Raw genomic sequence first — 10,939 nt, forward strand, 5'->3', positions numbered from 1 at the left:
GAATTTTAGCCGTATTTACTCTTAGCAATTGATCGGGTTGTATATATGCATACTCCCTCCGTCCTTTAAAAAATGTACTTCCAACTTTGTTGGAAAGTTAGACTTTTTTATGTTTGACCGTATTTATACAATAATACACCAACATTTATGCCATCAAATTAGTATCAATAGATTCATGATAAAATATACTTTCATCATATCCCTAATTGGTTTCATAAACATTGATATATTTTTGCACAAACTCGGTCAAACTTTGAGATAGTTTGACCCTCCAACAAAGTTGGAAGTACACTCTTTAAAGGACGGAGGGAGTATGTATATAACAGAATCGCCAAAAATCAAGGTAGCACGAGCGCCCTACCGGGAGATCCGCCCCTGCTGACATGGAGGTATTGATTCAGGTGATGATGGGGTGTTTATTCCGTGTAGACAAATTAAATGATGTGCTCATTCAAAAAATAATAATTAGAATGAACGATCCACCTGAGTTTGGCCTCGATTTCGGCTATGAATTTATCAACGTTCATAGTGGCAACCCTACATCAAATATTATCCAGCTTTCTCTTGAAGAGTGTGTGTATGTGGTAATAAATGAGTACTGATCAAAATAACCTGAAAGAGGCAACATATTGGTCCATGGTACTCATATTTAAGCCACAACGGAACTCTATGCATGTATCATTTCTTTGACATAATCTCGTCACTAGAGAACAAAAGTTTCAGCAAGTAATGATTGAAATGAATTGCTTGAGACCCTTGATGAGGAGACATTTTTGGGTCGGGTATTAGCGAGTTACTCTAGTATCATGTTGTCTTTACATACCTTTCACACTCCCATAATTTATGTTTTCATTGCTCAAGAAAGAAAATTCTCTTTCACACGTTCCCGACAAGCAAGTGTCAACTAGAGTAAATATAATGGAAGTTACTTTGTTGTTTGTCTAGTTGAGAAAGAGCTTTGTGTTGACTATGTTTGCTTCACTGGCACTTGCATTATAACCATGCCACCGCTACATCTATACTAAGCTTTCAGGCGAAGAAGCGGAGGGCTATATAGGCATACCAATGGTAAGTGAATCAAGCATTTTTGTTATTTTAGTTTAAACAACTGAATTCCTTACAGTTTGGATTTCTGTCTATGTTGATCGAGGATGATCAAGGTTTAAGGTTGGGAGGTTGATGAGTGCATCTTTTAGACTCATCGCACCATTGATTAAACCGGTTTATCTTATTAAATCTGAGATTTCCCTCAAATATTTGCACTAATGACTAATGAATGCAAGAAATTACGAAATTCTCTCTTTATTTTGTTTCCACGGGAAAATGGGACATATATGGATAGAATCAATCCTTTACATGGAAAGGCACAAAATGGAGAAAGAAGAGATCAAGTGGGTGGCGCCCAAGGCAATCTAGAGCAGAAGATGTCATCTGGTATGAGTGCACGCGCTCGTACCATGTGCGAGCGGCATCGTGGCGTCCAACACAACCACTTTTATAAAGGCCCCCATGATGGAGCGAAAAACCGTTAGATCCCTCGGTAGGGTGCCTTGCATGGCCGGGAGTACTGGGATAGAGCCCGCATGCACGAGTTACCTAGGTTCGGGCCTCCGAAGAGTAAAACCCTACATTCTGCTTGTTATTGTTATTCATGGTGGAGGGATGCCTCATGCGATGGAGTACATTGGTGTAGATGAGATTGTTACGAAGAGTTGTTCTACGGGAGAATATATGCATCTAAGGGTCTCTAGCTCCCCTTTATATACATGGTGGGAGCTAGGTTTTACATGAGGGGGATGTGATCTATCCAGCCGCCCTCCTGGCTTGGAGTCCACGAGGGTCACGAAACTGCATATAGGTCGCCCTAGGCCCTTCTCATGGCTTTGCCTCCTTAGTGGGCCCGCGGGGCCTCTTGCTGGGACAATTGTTGAGCTTCCTATGCAGAAGCCACCCCCGGTGCATGGCACCATCACTCCATACCAGAATCGCGAAGGGAAAGTCGCAAAACTTTCGTCTCTGCACCAGAAGCCATTCATGAACCCTAATGGCTGTCATTTCCCATCTCATCTCCATAGCCACCACCATCTCCCTCACTGCAATAATCCACCTCCAAGTTAGCCCTAATTGTAATCGTGTATCGCATCTGACAACCATTATAAGACATATTGTGAACAAAGCTTTCGTCATGACGTGTTCTTAAATGATTTCATTTTGTGGTCCGGTCACCACGTGTGAGTAATTCAGCAATGCAATGGGTGAAGGAATAGCCTTGCAACCTGATGTGTTTATATGAGGGATCGATGGAATGAGTTTGAATGAATGTCATGTATGTGTGAAAAAAATTGTGTCTCTTTCTTGTTCTTCGGCCCTATAGGTATCCAAGATCATAGAGTTCGATCAAGGAGGGGGCTAGGAGAAGGGTGGGCGTGGATCGCTATTCTGAACAACCATGATAGAAAGGTTTAGTCCGGTAGCATGGAACCAATCCTTGGGGATACATGAGGTGTAGTCATTAAACGCCCAATGCTTTTGTTTGATATATCTTAATAACCAAGGTAACCATGCGAGACGGATAGGGCCTGTGGTTGGACAACTGATTCTTGATGCAGGACGAGCCCCGGTTAAGATGTGATTTGTACATATCCCTCACTTCGATACGTTGTAAGCACATATTAATGGGTGTCTTCAAGAGTACAAATTAAGGTCATCATGATCCCAATCACAAACATATGGTTGTAATAATCCAAGTCCTCATACCCATGCCTATTTTAATTCTAGTGTTTACATTCAAAGGTGTAACAATCTGGTCTAAAAACTGGAAATTAATACTCTTGCAAAATCTTGGTAGAAACCCTTGTCATAATGGGTTCGATAACTCAGGGCCGCCTCTAGGGAAAAGGCGTGGAACCTTTCTGTTATTCATTACGGGATCACTAAAATGACTCACCAGTTACAATGATCGGGGATCAAGATGGTATGGTTGCTAAAGCTAAGTGGTATGCTAAATGCGAGTATTTTGAGGATGTCGAGTTCGTGCCCTGGGGTCGTTTCCCAGCATGGTCCCTTTGGATGGATCCCCACCGTCTTTTCTATTCCGCTACTAGACTTCGAGGCCATGTTAAATTAATAATGTACGTATCGATGATGCACATGAGGCGCCTTTGCCTTGCCAGGTGATGTAACATAAGAACCTATGCACCCTACCATTTGTAATATACTGTGGTTCATCTTGATGCCAATTTGCACCGTATATACCAGAAGACATAGATCCTTGGGCTGGTATGCATGGCGCATCTCGTTCTTTGAGAAAAGGAGCCACATTACCTTAACCCAAAGTTGTGCATTTATAAAATGAAGTAACAAACATACTAGTGTTGAATCAGGAGTTTCAAAGATGCCTTAGCCCGACTACAAATTTCATCATTCCACTACTCCCTTGTTCAATACTTCTATTCTTGTGCACTTTCATTCTTGTCACCACATTCTTGCAATATTTCCACCTTTGCATCACTTTTTATTTGGATCGCAACTAACATTTTTTTTACGAGTGGATCACAACTAACTTGAAGGCACATTCTGAAAAACCTCTATAAGAGGCAATGATATTTCATAAGCTCTCTATTGGATCAATACTCTTACTTTGAAAAGGCCAGAACTCAACCCTTTCCACTTCCAGGGCATCAATGGGAAATTACACACCCCCTATCCCTTTGGAATTGGCTCTTACTTTGTTGTGCATAGTGAGTTCAAGCTTGATTACTTTCTTAGCAATGACAATACAAAATTGTATATGGGTCCATATGTGGTCTCATCAAAATCTCTGTCTCCCTGGGCAAAATTTGGATGTGAATGCCCTTGTCTTGTCATTTCTTCGACACAACGTCAAGAAGTGGGACTTACTAGGAGCATGCAGCTAACCTTAGTGGAACCCCTTTCAGTTTCTCGGACCTGGACAAAAAGTTCTTTGTTATTGGCGGGAAACACAGTGGCATATATCGTAGAACATGCCATTGTACAATGCCATATATCATACAATATGACACCGTACAACGACAGAGCCACGTATTAGCCTTGGGGCATTCCCCCCAGCCTTGGAGAAAACTTTGAATGAATATATTTTTAAAGGACTTAGATGATTAAAAAATAGCCTTTTGCCCTAGGTATTTATTTTTTGCACTTCACCCCCTTTGGTTTGTGTCCAGCTTAGGCATTGATTACGTAAGTTATCTATCAACATGATGTTCATTGTTGATCAGGCCTCCTGTAGTCAAATCAATACTTCGAATATGCAAACAATAAATCACGTATACTAACACCCAGTCATTCTCTCTCCTCATAAAGCGGTCTTCACTTGAAATGCTACCACAACATTTACAATCGTGATGATACTACAAGGCTGGAATAAATTCTCTCTTGGTTTCTTCATTGCTCAATATTCCTCTGGTTAGTCTTCCGTTTAACTACAAAAATTGGTAAAAGCTACCTCTTGAGCACTTGCGTTGGTTTTCCCTTGAAGAGGAAAGGGTGGTGCAGCAAAGTAGCGTAAGTATTTCCCTCAGTTTTTGAGAACCAAGATATCAATCCAGTAGGAGGCTATGCGCGAGTCCCTCGCACCTACACAAAACAAATAAATCCTCGCAACCAACACGATAAGAGGTTGTCAATCCCTACACGGTCACTTACGAGAGTGAGATCTGATAGATATGATAAGATAATATTTTTGGTATTTTTATGATAAAGATGCAAAGTAAAATAGAATCAATGAAAATAAATAAGTATTGGAAGATTTAATATGATGAAGATAGAACCGGGGCCATAGGTTTCACTAGTGGCTTCTCTCAAGAGCATAGGTATTTTACGGTGGGTGAACAAATTACTGTTGAGCAATTGACAGAATTGAGCATAGTTATGAGAATATCTAGGTATGATCATGTATATAGGCATCACGTCCGAGACAAGTAGACCGACTCTGCCTGCATCTACTACAATTACTCCACACATCGACCGCTATCCAGCATGCATCTAGAGTATTATGTTCATAAGAACAGAGTAACGCCTTAAGCAAGATGACATGATGTAGAGGGATAAACTCATGCAATATGATGAAAACCCCATCTTGTTATCCTCGATGGCAACAATACAATACGTGCCTTGCTGCCCCTACTATCACTGGGAAAGGACACCGCAAGATTGAACCCAAAACTAAGCACTTCTCCCACTGCAATAAAGATCAATCTAGTAGGCCAAACCAAACTGATAATTCGAAGAGACTTGCAAAGATAACCAATCATACATAAAAGAATTCAGAGAAGATTCAAATATTGTTCATAGATAAACTTGATCATAAACCCACAATTCATTGGTCTCAATAAACACACCGCAAAAAGAAGATTACATCGAATAGATCTCCATAAGAGAGGGGGAGAACTTTGTATTGAGATCCAAAAGGAGAGAAGAAGCCATCTAGGTAATAACTATGGACCCGAAGGTCTTAGGTAAACTACTCACACTTCATCGGAGAGGCTATGGTGTTGATGTAGAAGCCCTTTGTGATCGATGCCCCCTCCGACGGAGCTCCGGAACAGGCCCCAAGATGGGATCTCGTGGATACAGAAAGTTACAGCGGTGGAATTAGGGTTTTGGCTCCGTATCTGATCGTTTGGGGGTACGTAGGTATATATAGGAGGAAGAAGTACGTCGGTGGAGCAACAGGGGGGCCATGAGGGTGGAGGGTGCGCTTGGGGGGGGGGGGGTAGGCGCGCCCCTACCTCATGGCCTCCCTGTTGGTTGCTTGACGTAGGGTCCAAGTCTCCTGGATCTTGTTCGTTCCAAAAATCACGTTCCCGAAGGTTTCATTCCGTTTGGACTCCGTTTGATATTCCTCTTCTTCGAAACCCTAAAATAGGCAAAAAAAACAACAATTCTGGGTTGGGCCTCTAGTTAATAGGTTAGTCCCAAAAATAATATAAAAGTGGAAAATAAAGCCCAATAATGTCCAAAACAGTAGATAATATAGCATGGAGCAATCAAAAATTATAGATACATTGGAGACGTATCAAGCATCCCCAAGCTTAATTCCTGCTCGTCCTCGAGTAGGTAAATGATAAAAACATATTTTTTGATGCGGAGTGCTACTTGGCATAATTTTAATGTAATTCTTCTTAATTGTGGTATGAATATTCAGATCCGAAAGATTCAAGACAAAAGTTTAATATTGACATAAAAATAGTAATACTTCAAGCATACTAACAAAGCAATTATGTCTTCTCAAAATAACATGGCTAAACAAAGTTATCCCTACAAAATCAGATAGTCTGGCTATGCTCTATCTTCACCACACAAAGTATTTAAATCATGGACAACCCCGATGACAAGCCAAGCAATTGTTTCATACTTTTGACATTCTCGAAACTTTTTCAATCTTCACGCAATACATGAGCGTGAGCCATGGACATAGCACTTTAGGTGGAATAGAATGGTGGTTGTGGAGAAGACAAAAAGGGAGAAGATAGTCTCACATCAACTAGGTGTATCAACGGGCTATGGAGATGCCCATCAGTAGATATCAATGTGAGTGAGTAGGGATTGCCATGCAACAGATGCACTAGAGCTATAAGTATATGAAAGCTCAAAAAGAAACTAAGTGGGTGTGCATCCAACTTGCTTGCTCACGAAGACCTAGGACATTTTGAGGAAGACCATCATTGGAATATGCAAGCCAAGTTCTATAATGAAAAATTCCCACTAGTATATGAAAGTGATAACATAGGAGACTCTCTATTATGAAGATCATGGTGATACTTTGAAGCACAAGTGTGGTAAAAGGATAGTAGCATTGTCCCTTCTCTCTTTTTCTCTCATTTTTTATTTGGGCCTTCTCTTTTTTATGGCCTCTTTTTATTTTTTATTTTTTTCGTCCAAAGTCTCATCCCGACTTGTGGGGGAATCATAGTCTCCATCATCCTTTCCTCACTGGGACAATGCTCTAATAATGATGATCATCACACTTTTATTTTCTTACAACTTAAGAATTACATCTCGATACTTAGAACAAGATATGACTCTATATGAATGCCTCCGGCGGTGTACCGGGAAACGCAATGACTCAAGAGTGACATGTGTGAAAGAATTATGAATGGTGGCTTTGCCACAAATACAATGTCAACTACATGATCATGCAAAGCAATATGACAATGATGGAGTGTGTCATAGTAAACGGAACGGTGGATAGTTGCATGGCAATATATCTCGGAATGGCTATGGAAATGCCATGATAGGTAGGTATGGTGGCTGTTTTGAGGAAGGTATATGGTGGGTGTATGATACCGGCGAAAGGTGCACGGTATTAGAGAGGATAGCAATGGTGGAAGGGTGAGAGTGCGTATAATCCATGGACTCAACATTAGTCATAAAGAACTCATATACTTATTGCAAAAATCTACAAGTTATCAAAGCAAAGTATTACGCGCATGCTCCTAGGGGATAGATTGGTAGGAAAAGACAATCGCTCGTCCTCGACCGCCACTCATAAGGAAGACGATCAATAAATAAATCATGCTCCGACTTCATCACATAACAGTTCACCATACGTGCATGCTACGGGAATCACAAACTTTAACACAAGTATTTATCAAATTCACAACTACTCAACTAGCATGACTCTAATATCACCATCTCCATATCTCAAAACAATTATCAAGTATCAAACTTCTCATAGTATTCAACACACTCATAAGAGAATTTCATTATTAATCTTGTATACCTAGCATATTAGGATTATTTAAGCAAATTACCATGATATTTAAGAATCTCATAATAATCTAAGTGAAGCATGAGAGATCAATAGTTTCTATAAAACAAATCCACCACCGTGCTCTAAAAGATATAAGAGAAGCACTAGAGCAAAACTATAAAACTCAAAAGATATAAGTGAGGCACATAGAGTATTCTAATAATTTCCGAATCATGTGTGTCTCTCTCAAAAGGTGTGTACAGCAAGGATTATTGTGTTAAACTAAAAAAATAAAGACTCAAATCATACAAGACGCTCCAAGCAAAACACATATCATGTGGTGAATAAAAATATAGCTCCAAGTAAAGTTACCGATAGAAGTAGACGAAACAGGGGATGCCTTCTGGGGCATCCCCAAGCTTTGGCTTTTAGGTGTACTTAGATTATCTTGGGGGTTCCATGGGCATCCCCAAGCTTAGGCGCTTGCCACTCCTTGTTCCATAATCCATCAAATCTTTGCCCAAAACTTGAAAACTTCACAACACAAAACTTAAGGTAGAAAATCTCGTGAGCTCCGTTAGCGAAAGAAAACAAAAGACCACTTCAAGGTACTGTAATGAACTCATTATTTCTTTATATTGGTGTTAAACCTACTGTATTCCAACTTATCTATGGTTTATAAACTATTTTACTAGCCATAAATTCATCAAAATATGCAAACAACACACGAAAAACAGAATCTGTCAAAAACAGAACAGTCTGTAGTAATCTGTAGCTAGCGCAAGATCTGGAACCCCAAAAATTCTAAAATAAATTGCTGGACGTGAGGAATTTATCTATTAATCATCTTAAAAAGAATTAACTAAATATCACTTTCCAAATAAAAATGGCAGCAGTTCTCGTGAGCGCTAAAGTTTCTGTTTTTTACAGCAATATTAACAAGACTTTTTCCAAGTCTTCCCAACGGTTCTACTTGGCACAAACACTAATTGAACACAAAAAATGCAACCAAAACAGAGGCTAGATAAATTATTTATTACTAAACAGGAGCAACAAGCAAGGAATAAAAATAAAATTGGGTTGCCTCCCAACAAGCGCTATCGTTTAACGCCCCTAGCTAGGCATAAAAAGCAAGGATAGATCTAGGTATTGCCATCTTTGGTAGGCAATTCATAAGTGGATATCATAATAGATTCATAAGGTAATTTAATTTTCTTTCTAGGGAAGTGTTCCATGCCTTTCCTTAACGGAAATTGTAATCTAATATTTCCTTCCTTCATATCAATAATTGCACCAATCGTTCTAAGGAAAGGTCTACCAAGAATAATAGGACATGAAGGATTGCAATCTATATCAAGAACGATAAAATCTACGGGCACATAATTCCTATTTGCAACAATAAGAACATCATTAATTCTTCCCATAGGTTTCTTAATAGTGGAATCCGTGCTACATCTTGAGCACTGCGTTGGTGTTTCCCCGAAGAGGAAGGGATGATGCAGCAAAGTAGCGTAAGTATTTCCCTCAGTTTTTGAGAACCAAGTTATCAATCCAGTAGGATGCTACGTGCGAATCCCTTGTACCTGCACAAAACAAATAAATCCTCGCAACCAACGCGAATAGGGGTTGTCAATCCCTACACGGCCACTTACGAGAGTGAGATCAGATAGATATGATAAGATAATATTTTTGGTATTTTTGTGATAAAGATGCAAAGTAAAATAAAAGCAAAGTAAAAGGCAAAGGAAATAAGTAAGTAGTATGAGATTAATATTATAAAGAGAGACCCGGGGGCCATAGGTTTCACTAGTGGCTTCTCTCGAGAGCATAAGTATTCTACAGTGGGTGAACAAATTACTGTTGAACAATTGACAGAATTGAGCGTAGTTATGAGAATATCTAGGTATGATCATGTATATAGGCATCACGTCCGAGACAAGTAGACCGACTCCTGCCTGCATCTACTACTATTACTCCACTCATCGAACGCTATCCAGCATGCATCTAGAGTATTAAGTTAAAAACAGAGTAACGCCTTAAGGAAGATGACATGATGTAGAGGGATAAACTCATGCAATATGATGAAAACCCCATCTTGTTATCCTCGATGGCAACAATACAATACGTGCCTTGCTACCCCTACTGTCACTGGGAAAGGACACCGCAAGATTGAACCCAAAGCTAAGCACTTCTCCCATTGCAATAAAGATCAATCTAGTAGGCCAAACCAAACTGATAATTCGAAGAGACTTGCAAAGATAACCAATCATACATAAAAGAATTCAGAGAAGATTCAAATATTATTCATAGATAGACTTGATCATAAATACACAATTCATCGGTCTCAACAAACACACCACAAAAAGAAGATTACATTGAATAGTTCTCCACAAGAGAGGGGGAGAACATTGTATTGAGATCCAAAAAGAGAGAAGAAGCCATCTAACTACTAACTATGGACCCGTAGGTCTGAGGTAAACTACTCACACTTCATCGGAAGGGCTATGGTGTTGATGTAGAAGCCCTCCGTGATCGATGCCCCCTCCGGCGGAGCTCCGGAACAGGCCCCAAGATAGGATCTCCTGGATACAGAAAGTTGCGGCGGTGGAATTAGGTTTTTGGCTCCGTATCTGATCGTTTGGGGGTACGTAGGTATATATAGGAGGAAGAAGTATGTCGGTGGAGCAACAGGGGGGCCACGAGGGTGGAGGGCGCGCCTGGGGGGGGGAGGCGCTGCTACCTCTTGAGCACTGCGTTGGTTTTCCCCGAAGAGGAAGGGATGATGCAGCAAAGTAGCGTAAGTATTTCCCTCAGTTTTTGAGAACCAAGGTATCAATCCAGTAGGAGGCTACGCGTGAGTCCCTCGCACCTGCACAAACAAATAAATCCTCACAACCAACGCAAATAGGGGTTGTCAATCCCTATAGGGCCACTTACGAGAGTGAGATCTGATAGATATGATAAGATAATATTTTTGGTACTTTTATGATAAAAGATGCAAAGTAAAATAAAGGCAAAGTAAATTGCAAAGGAAATAACTAAGTAGTAGGAGATTAAGATGATAAAGATAGACCCGGGGGCCATAGGTTTCACTAGTGGCTTCTCTCAAGAGCATAAGTATTCTACGGTGGGTGAACAAATTACTGTTGAGCAATTGACAGAATTGAGCATAGTTATGAGAATATCTAGGTATGATCATGTATATAG

Source organism: Triticum urartu, chromosome 5 (genome assembly GCF_003073215.2).
Source record: "Triticum urartu cultivar G1812 chromosome 5, Tu2.1, whole genome shotgun sequence".
Classification (NCBI taxonomy): Eukaryota; Viridiplantae; Streptophyta; class Magnoliopsida; order Poales; family Poaceae; genus Triticum; species Triticum urartu.